Source organism: Arachis hypogaea, chromosome 20, assembly GCF_003086295.3.
Source record: "Arachis hypogaea cultivar Tifrunner chromosome 20, arahy.Tifrunner.gnm2.J5K5, whole genome shotgun sequence".
NCBI classification, from domain to species: domain Eukaryota; kingdom Viridiplantae; phylum Streptophyta; class Magnoliopsida; order Fabales; family Fabaceae; genus Arachis; species Arachis hypogaea.
Window position 1 is genome coordinate 117,546,740 of NC_092055.1, and position 20,273 is coordinate 117,567,012.

Sequence of the window (20,273 nt, forward strand, 5' to 3'; positions counted from 1 at the left end):
CCAAGAAAATATTTTATAGCATTTCACTAATTTGAATTAAAACTTTTTGAACTTGTTTGAAGAATTTAATTTGGTACATGGTTTAGTGCTCGAACACACAAAACCAGTGAGATTTTGAGCCTATTTGATTGGTTGCATTTTATCAACTAATATTTTATTTTGGTGTGTGTTGTTCTCTCTAAAATTGTGATCTTTGTCTTGCTTAATTCTACATTTCCATTGTTTGATGTATGCATGCACTTATGTGATTGAGGCCTTGTTTTACTATAGCTCACATATCTATATGGCCTTATCCTTTTCATTATCCTTTGCAAACCAATGTTGAGCCTTTTTAACCCCATTTGTTCTTTACTTTAGCTCATCACTAACTCTAAGCAGAAAATAATAATGTCCTTAATTTGAATCCTTGGTTAGCTTAGACTAGTGAGAGTGCTCATGAATTAAGTGTGGGAAAATAGGGTTTGGAAATTGGGTATTGTATCTTTTTATGAAAATATGAAATGAATGTTGAGGACATGTTGATGCATTCAATACCTTAATCATATGCATTGAGAAAAACATAAGAAAAGAAAAATAAAAAGAAAAAAATAGAAAAAGAAAAGAAAAAAAAAGAGCAAATAATAAAAGGGGACAAAATGCCCCCAAAGTAAATGGTGATAGCAATGCATATGTACTGTACTCAAAATTCGGATGCATGAATATGTGGAAAACACAATTAGTGGGTAGTTAGATTTTGTATTCTGATTACATGGATTGTCTTAAGTTAGGTGGGAAGTTTAGATTAATTAAGGATTCAGATTTTAGTCCACTTGACCAAATACAATCCTACATTAACCCTAATCCCATTACACCCCCTTAAAAGACCTCTTGATATGTGTATTTGTGCATTAAATTTTTGTTAATTGGTAGAAGAAGAGCAAGTCTTAGAAAGTAAGGTTAGTAGAGAATTGAGAGAATCGAACCTTAAACACTTGAGTGAGTAGAGTGTATACACTTTCGGTGAGGGTTCGATGCTTGATTCTTTGTTCCCGGCTTTCACGAGCTTTCTTCTTCCAAGTCTATTTGTGCTTCACTTTATGATTTGAATTAGTGAAATCCAGTTCATATTTGTTCTTGGAGAATTTAATTTACTTTTAACCAAGTAGGTAACAGCATTTTTGCATGTAGTTGCATTCACATAGATAGGTTGCATTTCATAAATTCTACCATTCCTCTTCACTCTTTTGGTTCTCTTGAGCTTAGCATGAGGACATGCTAATATTTAAGTGTAGGGAGATTGATAAACCACTATTTTATGGTTTATTTTGTATTGAATTGAGCGAATTTTATCCATTATTCTCACACTTGTGCATATAATTCGCATGTTTTACATTTTCCTTCCTAATTTTGTGTTGTGATTGAAAACATGCTTCTTTAGCCTTAAATTTACTAATTTTTAATCCTCTTTTATTACCATTCGATGCCGTGATATGTGTGTTAAGTGTTTTCAAAGTTTATAGGGCAGGAATGGCTTAGAGGATGGAAAGGAAGCATGCAAAAGTGGAAGGAACACAAGAAAATGAAGGTTTGAGAAGCTGATGCCGACGCGCATGCATGGACGATGTGTGCGCGTGATCGCGTCATACTTCAAGCGAAGCGTACGCGTGACAAATCGTCACGTGCTGCAGATATCAGAATTCGCTGGGCCGATTTTTGGGCTGCTTTTGACCCAATTTTAGGCTTGAAAACGCTGCTTAGAGGCTGCAGAGTGGAGCTGGAAAGGGGAAATCATTCACACATTCATTCATAATAGTTAGGTTTAGATGTAGTTTTCTAGAGAGAGAGGTTCTCTCCTCTCTCTAGGTTTTAGTTCTTCTCAAATTCAAATTTCTACTTTACTTTTATTTAGTTTTCTTCTACTCTTATTTGTTCTAACATTTTAGTTATCTACTTCTCTTATTGATTCCTTTGTTTTGCCCATTTAGTTTATGAACTCTTATGTTACTCTCAATTCCCTTTTTAATGCAATTTTATGTTTCATGCTTATGGCTTCTTTATTTAATTGTTGGTTGTTGATTTCTTACAATTGTTAGTCTTAGATTTTGCTATGTCTTGTTAGTTTTCCATGTTTTATTTTGTGCCTTCCAAGTGTTTAATAAAATGCTTGGTTAAATTTTACGTTAGATTTTTATGTTCTTAGCTTGGATTGAGTAATTTGGAGACTCTTGAATTATCAAAAGTCTTTTGTTGATTGGTGTTTGAGACTTGCTGGTTGGCTTAGGCTTCACTAAATCTAATCTTTGATTAGGACTTGTGAACTTAAGTTGATTTTGCTCACTTGACTTTCCTTCATTGTTAGAGGTTAACTAAGTGAGAGCAATTTGTAATTACCATCACAATTGACAATGATAATGAGGATAGGAATTTCAATTCTCAATCCTTGCTAGGACTTTTCTTAGTTGTTATTTTATTTCCTTGTCATTTACATTACTTATCTCTTATCACAAAAACCCCAAAAATACTTTTCCATAACCAGTTATAAGTACACTTCCCTGCAATTCCTTGAGAGACGACCCGGAGTTTAAATACTTCGATTTATTTTTATTGGGTTTGTATTATAACAAATAATTTAAACATTGATTGAGGTTTAGCTGTTGGTTTAGAACTATACTTGCAATGCGATAATTTTTGTGAAAATCTTTACCGACATTTTTCACCCGTCAGTCGACCATGAAACAAAGTCGCCATCAATTGGCAAGCCGGTCAGAGTTGAAATTTTCATTAAAGTCGGACCCATCATTCTGTATGAAAAATAAAAATTGTTGGTAGTAGGACACCAAAAGTATAAACTGGCCCCTAGTAAAGGAGTTGTGTAGGAAACGTCAAAAGTGTTATATTCTATTAAAGATATATAAATATACTAATTTCAAAGCATGCATGATATTGATAGCTTTCCAAACAGGTTTATACACTGGTGCAAGTCAAGACATCCAGTCCAAAAAGTAAGAACTTAAATCCCTAAGGGGAGTAGTTCTGAAAACGTGACCAGCAAAATATGAGATCTTAATATTTGTACATAAAATCAGGGGTAAATGCTCTGGGGTGATGGAAAAAATGGAAAAATAGACTTAATTTATTCTGGAGTAGCTATCGGACCTAGAAAAAAATGTAATACCCTATTTACTGAGAATGGAAGGAATACCTGGCTGCATCAAAGATTAGAGGTCTCGACATTTGAATTTAGGGCCTTCAAAATCCCATCATCAATATAAAATGTAGCCCCTTCAATCATTAATTGAGGAAGAGAAATAATCGCTACATCATCATCTTCTTTGAGAGGATGAGAAGGAGCAGCAATAGTAGCAGTGGTTGATGGAAGAAAAGATGACGAAACGGCAGCTGCAGACGCCATTGGAGGCACAACGGTAACTGTTGCAAAAGTAGGAGCCATCGAGGCAGCCACTACAGCAAAGGTGGTAGCCATAGTCGTTGAGGAAGAAGAAGCAGCAGTCATGGCTAGTGCGGTACTCGAATGGAGAATGGGTTGATAAGCCATGGGTGAATCGTCGTTTGGAGGAGAGATAGGTTTTTTTGAAATTGGAGAAGGAGTAATTGTAAAGGCATTTATATTCAAAATGGCTCATTAAAAATCCAAGGAAACGTGACGTATTTTCAAGAAAAGCGCGCGCCGCTTCAGCATTGTGTAACTAAAATATCTTTTTAAAATTTAAAATGACATGTGCCAAACACATGACCCCAAACATATAAAATTTGTATTTTTCAATAAAATAACAAATTTTAAAGGGGCAATTTATTGGTAGTAAAAATGGGTTCCTCGATTGGAATAAGTCTCGACTACGAACTAGGTCAACCGCAAGGGGCATGAAGGTCAAGGAGAGTCGAAGTTAGATAGATAATGCAGGAAAAAAGGTTGACTAGTAGTTATTTTAACTTGAGTACCAAGATTTTTACTTGACTCAGGTTGAAAGTGAAAAACATGGTGCGAATTTTGGAGAACAAGCTAAAGAAAGAACGTGGGAGAAAAAATGAATAACTGTCAAGGATTTTCTCTATAAATAAGAAGGATTAACACAAGCATACATTCCAATCCGTTTTAAGCCATACCAAAATTCCGTAGAAATTTTTCAATCACATTGACACACGGAAGAATGAGATGCTTGTGCATGTGAGTGTTGAATGTCATCACTTTTCTCTTATTTTTTTTATTTTTATTTTCTTTTTCTTTATTTTATAATTTTTTTATTGCAATTTTTTTATCATTTGCATTTTTTATTTTTTCTTCTACTTTTCATTACTTCCAATTCCATTGTGGATTTCAGCTATTTCATACGTGTATATTATTTTCAAATTTTGTTTGCTTTAAGTTTATCGATTGAAATTTTATAATCTATCGATCCAACAAAAGTACTGATTAAATAAATTTCAGATCGAGCTCATCCTTTTGAAAGAGGAGTCGTATCTACTTCTTGAATAAATTTTGATACAAACTTATTTTGACATTACCTATTAAAATAAAAAAAAAAACAAGTAAAACAGGTATATATTATTACAATTGAACAAAACTAATCTAATAATTAAATGCATATCATTTTTGTATGAGTTCATAAGGAACCTAAAACAAGCATGCCTACATGTAAGCTTAAATTATAGTAGATTAAGTACAATTTGAATTCAATTCCAAAGTGTGGCACTAATAATATACATGATAATTATTCAAATTTTGACTTGACTTGAGATAAAGTCGGTGGAATATTATTGGTATCGCTATTTCTTTAAGTTATTATTGAAGTTGAAAGTTAAACCTATATTGGCCGACTACGTATTCTTTGTCGGAGATGGACCACGAATCACTCACTCTTGCCGGTGGCCGTAAGCATATGGCCGATGGGGCATTGGGATAGTATATATTTTTCTAAATATCTTTTTGAATTTTAAATAAGAAAATAATATTTTTCTTTTTAACATTTTTAGGATAATAAATATACTTAAACTTTTACTTTGTATAGAAATTAATTAAGAAGATGGCTAAAAGAATTATTCGCAAGTATATATATATTTATAATTTTTTCACCATTTCAAAATTAAAAAAGACAAAAAGTCTACGATGATACTTTGCCCCAGTTGCTAAAGTGTTTTTTTAGTGATGTTTGTGTTTTTTTCCAAAAGTACAAGTATTTTTTTTTTTACAGTAGTTAATTTCTTAACCCAATGGATCAATAATTAATTTATTGCGGATTTACAAGTATTTTATTTTATCTTTAATAAATAAAAAATATAATATGTGTTTATTTTTATACTTTTTAAAAGTTATTCAGAGTATTTTTTAAAGTAGTTAATTAGATATTTTTGAAAACTATTTTATATTTATTAAAATTAAAATATAGCTATTATAAATTTTGAAGTTATATTTTGATAACTAATTTTAATAAAATATTTTTAAGAAAAAAATTTACCAAAATCTAATATTTATTTAGAAAACAGTGTTATTTTTATTACAATAAAAAATATATAGAAAATTTTAAATTTATAATCTAAAATGTAAAATAAAAAATGTATAATTTAAAATTTAAAATAAATAAAATAAATAATATTAAAAAATTGACTAATATTAATCGAAAAAAAAAATTGATTACATATAGAGTTATTGAAACTATGATATAAAACTACAAAACATTAGTTCATTCCTGAATTCTATGTATTGACCTAACAAAATATTTTTTAATTCATAAATATTCCACGTACTTAATAGCATGCTAATGCCTAGTGGTATTATTGGTTACAGAGACAGGAAGGAAATGAAAAGATCGAATTAGAAAGAAATCAGACATATTATATTACGTACACATGAACATGAATAAGTGAATAGCGGTTTGATTTAGCCATTTTGTGGTCAAATCCATGTACGTCCATGAATGGTGATAAGTATAGAAGCTTTCAAGTATATTAGTATATCAATAAATTTTAATCGGTAATTTTAATTATATATTATATATTTTTTTATAATTAAATTAATAATTAAAAATTATTAAAATATCAATATCGATACAATTGAATGTTTTCCATAATTATATATAGTGGTCACACCATAGCACTTATTTGCAGAAAATGGTGCAATTCAATTTCCGTATTTGCAAGAGATAGTTGCATTGCACACGCTTGTTACTTGGTCAAAGCCTCAAAGGCCACTCCTTTATTAATACATACGCAAACAAAATAGATATTTAACGACCCCAAGAAAAATTGATAATTGACAAAGAAGAAATGTTCAATTGTCCGTTAGTACTTTAGTTTAGTACGAGTATATATTTAAATAGATTTTAAAAAAATTTTTAGTCAGATATTTTTATTTTTAAAAATTTTTTATTATATTAAAATTTTTAAATTTTATAAAAGTAAAATATATACGTTTTTCTGTCATATTTTTTAAAATTTATTTATCTAAGTAAAAATAATAAATTTGATTAAGATAGAAATTTATATATTTTGTTTTTATAAAGTTTATGGATCTCGACATAAAATACTAAGGAGACAAAAAAAAAGTACAAATTATTTTATTTAGTATTCATTAATTCTAACAATAATTAATAAATACTAAATAAGACAAATGTGATTTGTTTTTTTTTTTTTTTTGTTATCAAGGATTTCTATTTGTTATCAAGGATTTCTATTTGAGTATTGTTTTACTTAATTTTGGATAATCTTAACAAGATATCGAATCAAGCTTGTATCAAGATCTTAGTTGGGGGAGTAAATATGACTTCTCTGAAAAAAGAACGAGTTCGACCTAAAAATTACTTAGTGCTCATGTTAAAAAAATGTATAAAATGCTCAATAATATTAAATTATGACAAATAATATAAAGAATCGTAATAAAAAAATAAGTAAAATAAATGAAAGCTTTAAATGAATAAAGTATAATTGAAATTAAATAAAACAAAATAACAATAAAATGCTTGAAGCAAAGGAATGAAAAGAAATGAATTAAAAGGAATAAGAAAACAAAATAAAATAAAATAGACTCCAGACACTCACATGTACTTGCACTCCATTAACTTTTGTTGCGTCAGTGTGACTGAGAATTTCGCAAAGTTTTTCTTTTTGTAATGGTGAAGTGTTCCAATTGAAATCTCTGGACTCTTCTAAACTTCTCTTATTTATAAACCACAAGAAGTGAACTACAGAATGCTTCTCTCTAACACGATTTGGCTTCCTCCTTTTTCTCAGGGTCTTTGTGATCCACGACTTTGTCTTGACTCCCAACTTTAACACCCCACGTTCTCTTTTACTTTGGCCGCCAAGTCCTATATTCTGTATTGGATAAAGCCACGTGCAATTAACACATTTCAACTTTAGATGCTTCCGACTTAACTCATCTTTATAATTAACAATTCACTTCCCTATGGTCGAGTTTTCATGGTAAGTCAAAACTTCTGATATAGATTAACCCTTGTGCCATATCATTTCGACTTACACAATACTTTGGCTTTTCATGGATCGGTCGATTTGCTTCACCCTGGTCGAATTGCCTGCCCCCTAAAACTTGTCTTTTCAGAAAGTGAAATGATAAGTTTTACTCGATCACGTGCCTTACACGCGATGACTTTTGAATTTTAAAAATTTTGAAAAGAGAGTTATGCAGAACTGAAACGGTTCGCGCGTTTCTGGGGATATGTAATGTTCCCTATGGGCTTTAACGAGCCTTCTAATTTTAAACCCTTCATATTCCTTTAGAGAATTTAGTTGCTTTTCCATTATCATCATTACCCTTCATTTCTTGAAGAATTTTTCTTTTCTCCGATGTTTTCCTTTCCATTTCTTTTTCAAGGCTTCTCAATCTGGTCTTCATTCTAGTAGTATTCTTGCTGTTACTTCTGCTTCATCTTCTTCTACTACAATTTCTGCCACAACCGCCACTGTTCCTATTACTTCCTCAACTGGTGGGACCACCACATCATCTTCTCTTCCCACTTTCATTGTTGTTGTTGAGAATACCGCTTTTGCTCCTGGTGGAGCCTCTGCTGCTCACATTTCTCCCTCACAAGAAGAGGATGAAGATGACGTTCAAGTCATAGCACCCCCTCCTCTGGTGGCTAATGTGTCATGGTACGCAGAATCGTGATTACACTTTAATTATGTAAAGTTCATTGCTCTTTCTTTCCCTGGTAATGGCGCCAAAAACATGATGCCAAAACCACGGTTCACAACTCCGTGTAACTAACCAGCAAGTGCACTGGGTCGTCCAAGTAATACCTTACGTGAGTAAGAGTCGAATCCCACGGAGATTGTTGGTATGAAGCAAGCTATGGTCACCTTGCAAATCTCAGTCAGGCGGATATAAATTGATAATGGTGTTTTCGAATAATAATTAATAGAATAGGGATAGAAATACTTATGTAATTCATTGGTAAGAATTTCAGATAAGCGAATGGAGATGCTTTCGTTCCTCTGAACCTCTGCTTTCCTGCTATCTTCATCTAATCGGTCTTACTCCTTTCCATGGCTGGCTTTATGTGATACATCACCACTGTCAATGGCTACTTTCGGTCATCTCTCGGGAAAATGATCCAATGCCCTGTCACGGCACGGCTAATCGTCTGGAGGCATCACCCTTGTCAATGGCTTCATCTTATCCTCTCAGTGAAAATGGTCAACGCACCCTGTCACGGCACGGCTATTCATCTGTCGGTTCTCGATCATGCTGGAATAGGATTTACTATCCTTTTGCGTCTGTCACTAACGCCCCGCAATCGCGAGTTTGGAGCTCGTCACAGTCATTCATTCATTGAATCCTACTCGGAATACCACAGACAAGGTTTAGACCTTCCGGATTCTCTTGAATACTGCCATCATTCTAGCTTACACCACGAAGATTCCGATTAAGAGATCTAAGAGATACTCATTCAGTTCTAATGTAGAACGGAAGTGGTTGTCAGGCACGCGTTCATAGAGAATGATGATGATTGTCACATTCATCACATTCATATTGAAGTACGAATGAATATCTTAGAAGCGAAATAAGATGAATTGAATAGAAAACAGTAGTACTTTGCATTAATCTTTGAGGAACAGCAGAGCTCCACACCTTAATCTATGGAGTGTAGAAACTCTACCGTGAAAATACATAAGTGAAAGGTCCAGGCATGGCCGAGATGGCCAGTCCCTCTGATCTAAGAACCAGGCGTCCAAAGATGTCTAATACGATAGTAAAAGGTCCTATTTATAATAAACTAGTCACTAGGGTTTACATGAGTAAGTAATTGATGCATAAATTCACTTCCGGGGCCCACTTGGTGTGTGCTTGGGCTGAGCTTTAACTTTCCACGTGCAGAGGCCATTTGTGGAGTTGAACGCCAGGTTTTGATCCATTTCTGGCATTCAACTCTGGTTTTGGATCCTTTTCTGGCGCTGGACGCCAGAATTGGACAGAGAGCTGGCGTTGAACGCCAGTTTGCGTCGTCTATTCTTGGCCAAAGTATGTACTATTATATATTGCTAGAAAGCCCTGGATGTCTACTTTTCAATGCAATTGGAAGCGCGCCATTTCGAGTTCTGTAGCTCCAGAAAATCCACTTTGAGGAGGTCAGAATCCAACAGCATTAGCAGTCCTTCTTCAACCTCTGAATCTGATTTCTGCTCAAGTCCCTCAATTTCAGCCAGAAAATACCTGAAATCACAGAAAAACACACAAACTCATAGTAAAGTCCAGAAATGTGAATTTAACATAAAAACTAATGAAAACATCCCTAAAAGTAACTAGATCCTACTAAAAACATACTAAAAATAATGCCAAAAAGCGTATAAATTATCCGCTCATCACAACACCAAACTTAAATTGTTGCTTGTCCCCAAGCAACTGAAAATCAAATAGGATAAAAAGAAGAGAATATACTACAAATTCCAAACTATCAATGAAACATAGCTCCAATCAAATGAGCGGGACTTATAGCTTTTTGCCTCTTGAATAGTTTTGGCATCTCACTCTATCCATTGAGGTTCAGAATGATTGGCATCTATAGGAACTCAGAGTTCAAATAGTGTTATTGATTCTCCTAGTTCGGTATGATGATTCTTGAACACAACTTCTTTATGAGTCTTGGCCGTGGCCCTAAGCACTTTGTTTTCCAGTATTACCACCGGATACATAAATGCCACAGACACATAATTGGGTGAACCTTTTCAGATTGTGACTCAGCTTTGCTAAAGTCCCCAATTAGAGGTGTCCAGGGTTCTTAAGCACACTCTTTTTTTTTTTTGCTTTGGACCTTGACTTTAACCGCTCAGTCTCAAGTTTTCACTTGACACCTACACGCCACAAGCACATGGTTAGGGACAGCTTGTTTTAGCCGCTTAGACCAGGATTTTATTCCTTTAGGCCCTCCTATCCACTGATGCTCAAAGCCTTGGGATCCTTTTTATTTGCCCTTGCCTTTTGGTTTTAAGGGTTATTGGCTTTTTGCTCTTGCCTCTTGGTTTTAAGAGCTTTGGCTTTTTCTGCTTGCTTTTTCTTTCGATATTTTTTTTTTCGCCTATTTTTTTTTTTTGCAAGCTTTGTTCTTTGCTGCTTTTTCTTGCTTCAAGAATCATTTTTATGATTTTTCAGATTATCAAATAACATGTCTCCTAGTCATCATTCTTTCAAGAGCCAACATATTTAACATTCTTAAACAACAACTTCAAAAGACATATGCACTGTTCAAGCATTCATTCAGAAAACAAGAAGCATTGTCACCACATCAATATAATTAAACTAAGTTCAAGGATAAATTCGAAACTCAGGTACTTCTTGTTCTTTTGAATTAAAACATTTTTCATTTAAGAGAGGTGATGGATTCATAGGACATTCATAACTTTAAGACATAGTTACTACTACTAATGATCATGTAATGAAGACACAAACACAGATAAGCACTTAGCATAGAGAAAATGAAAAATAGAAGAAATAAGAACAAGGAATGAGTCCACCTTAGTGATGGTGGCGTTTCCTTCTTGAGGAACCAATGATGTCCTTGAGCTCTTCTATGTCTCTTCCTTGCCTTTGTTGCTCCTCCCTCATTGCTTTTTGATCTTCTCTTATTTCATGAAGGAATATGGAGTGCTCTTGATGTTCCACCCTTAGTTGCTTCCAATAATTGTGTGGAAGAAAATGTATCCCCTGAGGTATCTCAGGGATCTCTTGATTTGCAGTCAAATGTTCTACCACTGAGCTATAGACCCTTGATGGAAGCTTTTGTCTTCCCTTTCCTCTTTCTAGAGGTTTCTCTGGCCTTAGGTGCCATCAATGGTTATGAAAAAAAAACAAAAAAGCTATGCTTTTACCACACCAAACTTAGAATGTTGCTCGCCCTCAAGCAAAAGAAGAAAGAATAGAAGAAGAAGAAGAAGATATGGAGGAGATGGATGGGAGTGTGTATTCGGCCATATGGGTGGGATTGGGTGGGAGAGAGATGTTGAATTTTGAAGGTAGTGGGTGTATGGATGTGAGTGGTAAATGGAAAACAGAAGGGATGATCATGAATGGAAAGAGAGATGATGAGGTAGGTGGGGATCCTGTGGGGTCCACAGATCCTGAGATGATCCTGTGGGGTCCACAGATCCTGAGGTGTCAAGGCATTTACATCCCTGCACCAATTTAGGCATGTAAAATGCCCTTGCACACAACTCTGGGAATTCAGCGCCAGGTTGGTGCCCATTTTGGGCGTTCAACGCCCATTTGCTGCCATTTCTGGCGTTGAACGCCAGAACCATGCTTGTTCTGGGCGTTCAGCACCAGGATGTTGCCCATTTTGGGCGTTCAGCGCCAGAACCATGCTCTATTCTGGCGTTGAACGCCAGACAGATGCTCCTCTAGGGTGTGATTTTTCTTTTGCTGTTTTTGATTCCGTTTTCAAATTTTTTGTTTATTTTGTGACTCCACATGATCATGAACCTATAAAGACATATAACTAAGAAAAATATAGTTAGATAAATAAAAATTGGGTTGCCTCCCAACAAGCGCTTCTTTAGTGTCAATAGCTTGACAGTGGGCTCTCATGGAGCCTCACAGATGTTCAGAGCATTGTTGAGACTCTCCAACACCAAACTTAGAGTTTGGATATGGGAGTTCAACACCAAACTTAAGGTTTGGTTGTGGCCTCCCAACACCAAACTTAGAGTTTGACTGTGGGGGCTTGGATTGACTCTGCTTTGAGAGAAGCTTTTCATGCTTCCTCTCCATGGTTGCAGAGGGAGATCCTTGAGTTTTAAACACAAGGGAGTCCTCATTCCATTGAAGGACTAGTTCACCTCTGTCAACATCAATCACAGCTCTTGCTGTGGCCAGGAAAGGTCTTCCTAGGATGATGGATTCATCCTCTTCCTTTCCAGTATTCAGGACTATGAAATCAGCAGGGATGTAAAGGCCTTCAACCTTTACTAACACGTCCTCTACTTGTCCATAAGCCTGTTTTCTTGAATTATCTGCCATCTCTAATGAGATTCTAGTAGCTTGCACCCCATAGATTCCCAGTTTCTCTATTACAGAGAGGGGCATGAGGTTTATTCCTGAACCAAGGTCATATAGAGCCTTAAAGATCATGGTGCCTATGGTACAGGGTATTATGAACTTTCCAGGATCCTGTCTCTTCTGAGGCAATGTCAGTTGATCCAGATCACTTAGTTCATTGATGAACAAGGGAGGTTCAATTTCCCAAGTATCAATGCCAAATAATTTGGCATTCAGCTTCATGATTGCACTAAGAAACTTGGCAGTTTGCTCTTCAGTAACATCCTCATTCTCTTCAGAAGAGGAATACTCATCAGAGCTCATGAAGGGCATAAGGAGGTTCAATGGAATCTCTATGGTCTCTAGATGAGCCTCAGAGTCCTTTGGTTCCTCAGAGGGAAGCTCCTTATTGATCACTGGACGTCCCAGGAGGTCTTCCTCCTTGGGATTTGCGTTCTCCACTCCCCTTGTAGGTTCGGCCATGGTGCTTATGTCAATGGCCTTGCACTCTCCTTTTGGATTCTCTTCTGTATTGCTTGGGAGAGTACTGGGAGGGATTTCAGTGATCCTTTTACTCAGCTGGCCCACTTGTGCTTCCAAATTTCTAATGGAAGACCTTGTTTCATTCATGAAGCTCACAGTGGCCTTGGATAGATCAGAGACTAGATTTGCTAAATTAGAAGCATTTTGTTCAGAGTTCTCTGTCTGTTTCTGAGTGGATGATGGAAAAGGTTTATTATTGTTAAACCTGTTTCTTCCACCATTATTAAAGCCTTGTTTAGGCTTTTGATCCTTCCATGAGAAATTTGGATGATTTCTCCATGATGAGTTATAGGTGTTTCCATAAGGTTCACCTAAGTAATTCACCTCTGCTATTGCAGGGTTCTCAGGATCATAAGCTTCTTCTTCATAAGAAGCCTCTTGAGTACTGTTGGATGCAGCTTGCATTCCATGCAGACTCTGAGAGATCAAATTGACTTGCTGAGTCAATATTTTATTCTGAGCCAATATGGCATTCAGAGTATCAATCTCAAGAACTCCCTTCTTCATAGGCGTCCCATTATTCACAGGATTCCTTTCAGAAGTGTACATGAACTGGTTATTTGCAACCATGTCAATGAGTTCTTGAGCTTCTGCAGGCGTTTTCTTTAGGTGAATGGATCCACCTGTAGAGGTATCCAATGACATCTTAGATAACTCAGACAGACCATCATAGAATATATCCAGGATGGTCCATTCTGAAAGCATGTCAGAAGGACACTTTTTGGTCAGTCCTTTGTATCTCTCCCAAGCTGCATAGAGGGATTCACCTTCTTTCTGTCTGAAGGTTTGAACATCCACTCTAAGCTTGCTCAGCTTTTGAGGAGGAAAGAACTTGGCTAAGAAAGCCTTGACCAGCTTATCCCAAGAGTTCAGGCTATCATTAGGTTGAGAGTCCAACCATATTCTAGCTCTGTCTCTTACAGCAAATAGGAAAAGCATGAGCCTGTAGACTTCAGGATCTACTCCATTAGTCTTAACAGTATCACAGATCTGCAAGAATTCAGTTAAGAACTGAAAAGGATCTTCAGATGGATGTCCATGAAACTTGCAGTTCTGCTGCATCAGAGAAACTAATTGAGGTTTCAGCTCAAAATTGTTTGCTCCAATAGCAGGAATGGAGATGCTTCTTCCATGTAAATTGGAATTAGGTGCAGTGAAGTCACCAAGCATTCTCCTTGCATTATTATTATTTTCAGCTGCCATCTTCTTTTCCTGTTTGATAATTTCTGACAGGTGCTTGCTGGTTTGTTGTAATTCAGCTTCTCTTAGTTTCCTCTTCAGAGTCCTTTCAAGTTCTGGATCTGCTTTAACAAGAATATTCTTGTCCTTGCTCCTGCTTATATGACAAAGAAGAGGGCACAGAAAAATAATAATAATAGAGATCCTCTTTTTTTTTTTTGAGTGAGGGAGAGATGTTAGTAGATGAATAAACAAATAGAAGGAGATGAGAGAGAAGAGATTTTTCGAAAATTATTTTTGAAAAAAGAGTTAGTGATTTTCGAAAATAGTTTTTGAAAAAGGTTAGTAATTTTCGAAAAATAAAAATTTAAATAATTAGTTAATTAAAAAGAAATTTTGAAAAAAGGGGGGAGATATTTTCGAAAATGAGAGAGAGAGAGTTAGTTAGGTAGTTTTGAAAAAGATAAGAAACAAACAAAAAGTTAGTTAGTTAGTTGAAACAAATTTTTTGAAAAGATAAGAAGTTAAGAAGTTAGAAAAGATATTTTGAAATCATATTTTGAAAAAGATAAGATAAGAAGATATTTTTGAAAAGATATGATAGAAATTAGTTTTTGAAAAAGATTTGATTTTTAAAATCACAATTAATGACTTGATTCACAAGAAATCACAAGATATGATTCTAGAACTTAAAGTTTGAAACTTTCTTAACAAGTAAGTAACAAACTTGAAATTTTTGAATCAAAACATTAATTGTCATTGTTATTTTCGAAAATTTGATATAAAATTAAGAAAAAGATTTTTGAAAAATATTTTTAGAATTTTTCGAAAATAACTAAGAAATTTGAAAAAGATTTGATTTTTGAAAAGAGATTTTGAAAGAGATTAGATTTTCAAATTGAAAATTTGATTTGACTCATAAGAAACAACTTAATTTTAAAAATTTTTGAAAAAGTCAACTCAAATTTTCGAATTTGATGAGAGAAAAGAGGGAAAGATATTTTTTTGATTTTTGAATTTTTATGATGAGAGAGAAAAACATGAAAATTATGCAATGCATGAAATTTTTAGATCAAAACAATGAATGCATGCAAGAATGCTATGAATGTCAAGATGAACACCAAGAATACTATGAAGATCATGATGAACATCAAGAACACATTTTTGAAAAATTTTTAATGCAAAGAAAACATGCAAGACACTAAACTTAGAATTCTTTAATGCTTAGACAATAAGAATTCAAGAATGCATATGAAAAACAAGAAAAGACACAAAACATGCAAATGCAAAGATCAAACAAGAAGACTTACCAAGAACAACTTGAAGATCATGAAGAACACTATGAATGCATGATATTTTCGAAAAAAAATGCAAGATGCATATGCAATTGACACCAAACTTATAACATGACTCAAGACTCAAACAAGAAACACAAAATATTTTTTATTTTTATGATTTTATGAATTTTTTTGGATTTTTATTTTATATTTTTCAAAAATTATTTAGAAAAGAGAAAAATAAGGATTCAAAATTTTTAATATGAATTCCAAGAATCTTATGCTCTAAAGCTCCAATCAAAGGGTTAGGCATGGCTGAATAGCCAGCCAAGCTTTAGTATGTAACTCAGACATGACACGCCCAACATACTCATTCCCAAAGGAATTAGACATGGCTTTACAGCCAGCCAGGCTTCAACATGCTTCATGAAACACTAGAATTCATTCTTAAAAATTCTGAAGACAAATAGATTTTTGAAAATATTTTTATTTTTATTTTTATTTATTTATTTTTTTTCGAAAATTATATGAAAAATAAAAAGTAAGGATTCCAAAATTTTTAACATGAATTCCAGGAATCTTGCATTCTTAGTCTAAAGGTTCAGTCCAGGAATTAGACATGGCTCACTAGCCAGCCAAGCTTTCAATGAAAGCTCCAGTCCAAAACACTAGACATGGCCAATGGCCAGCCAAGCTTCACATGCTTCATGAAACACTAGAATTCATTCTTAAAAATTTTGAATAAAATTTTTGAAAACAATTTTATTTTTTCGAAAACAAGGGAAAAATTTTGAAAGATTTTTGAAATTTTTTTTTTTTTTAAGAGAAAACAAAAAGAAAAATACCTAATCTGAGCAACAAGATGAACCGTTAGTTGTCCATACTCGAACAATCCCCGGCAACAGCGCCAAAAACTTGGTACGAGGAATCATGATTACACTTTAATTATGTAAAATTCATTGCTCTTTCTTTCCCCGGCAACGGCGCCAAAAACTTGGTACGCGGAATCGTGATTACACTTTAATTATGTAAAGTTCATTGCTCTTTCTTTCCCTGGTAATGGTGCCAAAAACATGATGCCAAAACCACGGTTCACAACTCCGTGTAACTAACCAGCAAGTGCACTGGGTCGTCCAAGTAATACCTTACGTGAGTAAGGGTCGAATCCCACGGAGATTGTTGGTATGAAGCAAGCTATGGTCACCTTGCAAATCTCAGTCAGGCGAATATAAATTGATAATGGTGTTTTCGAATAATAATTAATAGAATAGGGATAGAAATACTTATGTAATTCATTGGTAAGAATTTCAGATAAGCGAATGGAGATGCTTTCGTTCCTCTGAACCTCTGCTTTCCTGCTATCTTCATCCAATCGGTCTTACTCCTTTCCATGGCTGGCTTTATGTGATACATCACCACTGTCAATGGCTACTTTCGGTCATCTCTCGGGAAAATGATCCAATGCCCTGTCATGGCACGGCTAATCGTCTGGAGGCATCACCCTTGTCAATGGCTTCATCTTATCCTCTCAGTGAAAATGCTCAACGCACCCTGTCACGGCACGGCTATTCATCTGTCGGTTCTCGATCATGCTGGAATAGGATTTACTATCCCTTTGCGTCTGTCACTAATGCCCCGCAATCGCGAGTTTGGAGCTCGTCACAGTCATTCATTCATTGAATCCTACTCGGAATACCACAGACAAGGTTTAGACCTTCCGGATTCTCTTGAATACTGCCATCATTCTAGCTTACACCACGAAGATTCCGATTAAGAGATCTAAGATATACTCATTCAGTTCTAATGTAGAACGGAAGTGGTTGTCAGGCACGCATTCATAGGGAATGATGATGATTGTCACGTTCATCACATTTAGATTGAAGTACGAATGAATATCTTAGAAGTGAAATAAGATGAATTGAATAGAAAACAGTAGTACTTTGCATTAATCTTTGAGGAACAGCAGAGCTCCACACCTTAATCTATGGAGTGTAGAAACTCTACCGTGAAAATACATAAGTGAAAGGTCTAGGCATGGCCGAGATGGCCAGCCCCTCTGATCTAAGAACCAGGCATCCAAAGATGTCTAATACAATAGTAAAGGGTCCTATTTATAATAAAATAGTCACTAGGGTTTACATGAGTAAGTAATTGATGCATAAATTCACTTCCGGGGCCCACTTGGTGTGTGCTTGGGCTGAGCTTTAACTTTCCACGTGCAGAGGCCATTTGTGGAGTTGAACGCCAGGTTTTGATCCATTTCTGGCGTTCAACTCTGGTTTTGGATCCTTTTCTGGCGCTGGACGCCAGAATTGGGCAGAGAGCTGGTGTTGAACGCCAGTTTGCGTCATCTATTCTTGACCAAAGTATGGACTATTATATATTGCTGGAAAGCTCTGGATGTCTACTTTCCAATGCAATTGGAAGCGCTCCATTTCGAGTTCTATAGCTCCAGAAAATTCACTTTGAGTGTAGGGAGGTCAGAATCCAACAACATCAGCAGTCCTTCTTCAACCTCTGAATCTGATTTCTGCTCAAGTCCCTCAATTTCAACCAGAAAATACCTGAAATCACAGAAAAACACACAAACTCATAGTAAAGTCCAGAAATGTGAATTTAACATAAAAACTAATGAAAACATCCCTAAAAGTAACTAGATCCTACTAAAAATATACTAAAAACAATGCCAAAAAGCGTATAAATTATCCGCTCATCATATCACAATTCTACAATGATGATGGCACTCTGCGAGCTCCTAACCCTAATGTCAAGACCATCAAGCTCTAGAGGAGCCAGATATTGCTTCCATTCAAGGTCACAAACGTCTTATATTCATATTTGGGGCCACTTTCGACTCAAGGACAAGTCGAATCTATTTCTTCTTTCTTTCATCTCCCCCTGATCACCTTCTTTTAATTTTTTTCAAGAATGTTAAGACTACTTATTTTGCTGGTCGAGTCTTTAAAACTGCACCCCTAAAGAGTCTAGCTCTTTGTTCTCGACTTGGATGTCGAGACTATCTTCAACCTACAAACCTGTATGGAAGTCATTAGAAAAAGTTTCTGCTATTAAACTAGCCACTTTCGACTTATCTTATACTGCATCTCTTTTAGGGGCTAGTTTATATTTTTGTTGCCCAGCCACTAATAACTTCCATTTTTCTTATGGGATAATGGGCCCAACCCTGATGGAGGTTTCTACCTTGACTAGCATTGCTCCTGATGGGGAGGATGCGTATTAGGCTACTGAATACCCTGATGATGTTCTTGACATCAACTTTGACTTGACATCTATGTCAGATTTTATTCAAAACAACATGGGGTCTGAGGGTGACCCTGTCACTGATAGTGAACACGTAGCTTTCCTTTTTTGTGGTGGAATGCCTTCATTTTTTGTCCCAAACCAATTCAAATCCAAAAAAGTAATTATTTGCCATTAGCTATTATGCTCCACTGTAAAAAATATGTTAACCTTCCTTCTTTGATTTTGGGTCAACTGTATGAAACATTTTCCTTAGTGGTTAGCAAGATTCGACGGGGTGAATCCTCGATTAATTTCTTTGGTCCCTTTTGGGTTGTAAATCTATGGTTGAAGGCTGTACTTGAGCCTCAATTCACAATCTCTTCTTCCGAAGTAGTAAAAGCTCAGCATGATGGTATTCGATGCTCTCTTCTTTCCTTGATCAAAACCAAAAAATATGTCATCTATTGATGCTTTTTGCTATTCCATCAATCTTCTTCTTAATATCAAGACTGATGATAACTCTTCTTATTGCCCAAATCCATTCACTTGTCGAAAAAGCGTTGTTGGATATATCCATTCCTTGACCAGTCTTAAGCTTAAAAACTAACATATTGTCGATGAACTAGTCAAAGACATTAACCCCTCAAATCCTACTTGTGGGTCTTCCAGATGGGTCGACAATGGCTCTGAAAAAGAAATTAGTCACTTATTCTCCTTAATATGTGCCGAGGAAATTTGGCCTAGAACAAGCATTGCCTTCTCCCTTTTTTCAAGATCCTGAAGCATAAATGATTCATTATTAGGTGTTGAGTCTAGAAGAATTCGATCAAATTTTGGATCTTAATCACCAAAGGGTGACTTCTTAATGCCAAAGATGTGACCTCAAGTTTTGTTTTCTCTCGACACTTGCCTTCCACAAATGGTGGTCGACTTATTATAATTCTCATTGCACATCATCTAAGCAAGCACTCTCTAACTTGGTTCTCCCTTCTGCACAAACTGCCCCAGCATCAAAGAAAACTAAAGGTGACTCTGTTGAAGAAATTCTTAAGTTTGAAAAATATTATAAAGTAAGATGCATTTCAGGAAGGTAAAGTATGTTTTCAATGAGGCCTTAGGGGTATGGGAAAAGACGAAGGAAATACATTTTCCTAAATGTCTCGACTGTTATTTCAAGACTTTGGCTTGAGATCCTTATGTTCAAAAAAGACACTTTATGCAAAAATTTAAGTTTTATCTTTTTCCCAATGCCCCCTTTGGTCTTGCTGATCGAATACCTGACCCTCCTAAAGGAGGCTTGGGAGTGAACTACCAACTCCAAAAGAAATATCCTCAAACCCTAGGGATAAACACAATTGGCGTCGTCTATTATCGGGCCTTCAGGGATAAAATTCATGGTCAAACGAGGATTGCTGGATATCCTTTAGGTACTATATTTTCTTAAGACTTTGGTAATTGAACTTCTTACTCATCTTATACTTTCTATGTATTTTCAGCTGCTTGACGTACAAAAATTTTGGTGTTGCTTCTGACCCCAAGCCAATCGAAGA

General features: G+C 35.3%; 1 non-coding gene across 1 annotated transcript; it reads left to right on the forward strand.

The window, feature by feature from the left end:
• Positions 1-13,723: 13,723 nt before the first annotated feature.
• LOC112787551 (small nucleolar RNA R71) lies at positions 13,724-13,831 on the forward strand. The gene has a single exon (XR_003194958.1). It is a non-coding gene; the product is annotated as a small nucleolar RNA R71 (small nucleolar RNA).
• The last annotated feature ends 6,442 nt before the right edge of the window (positions 13,832-20,273 follow it).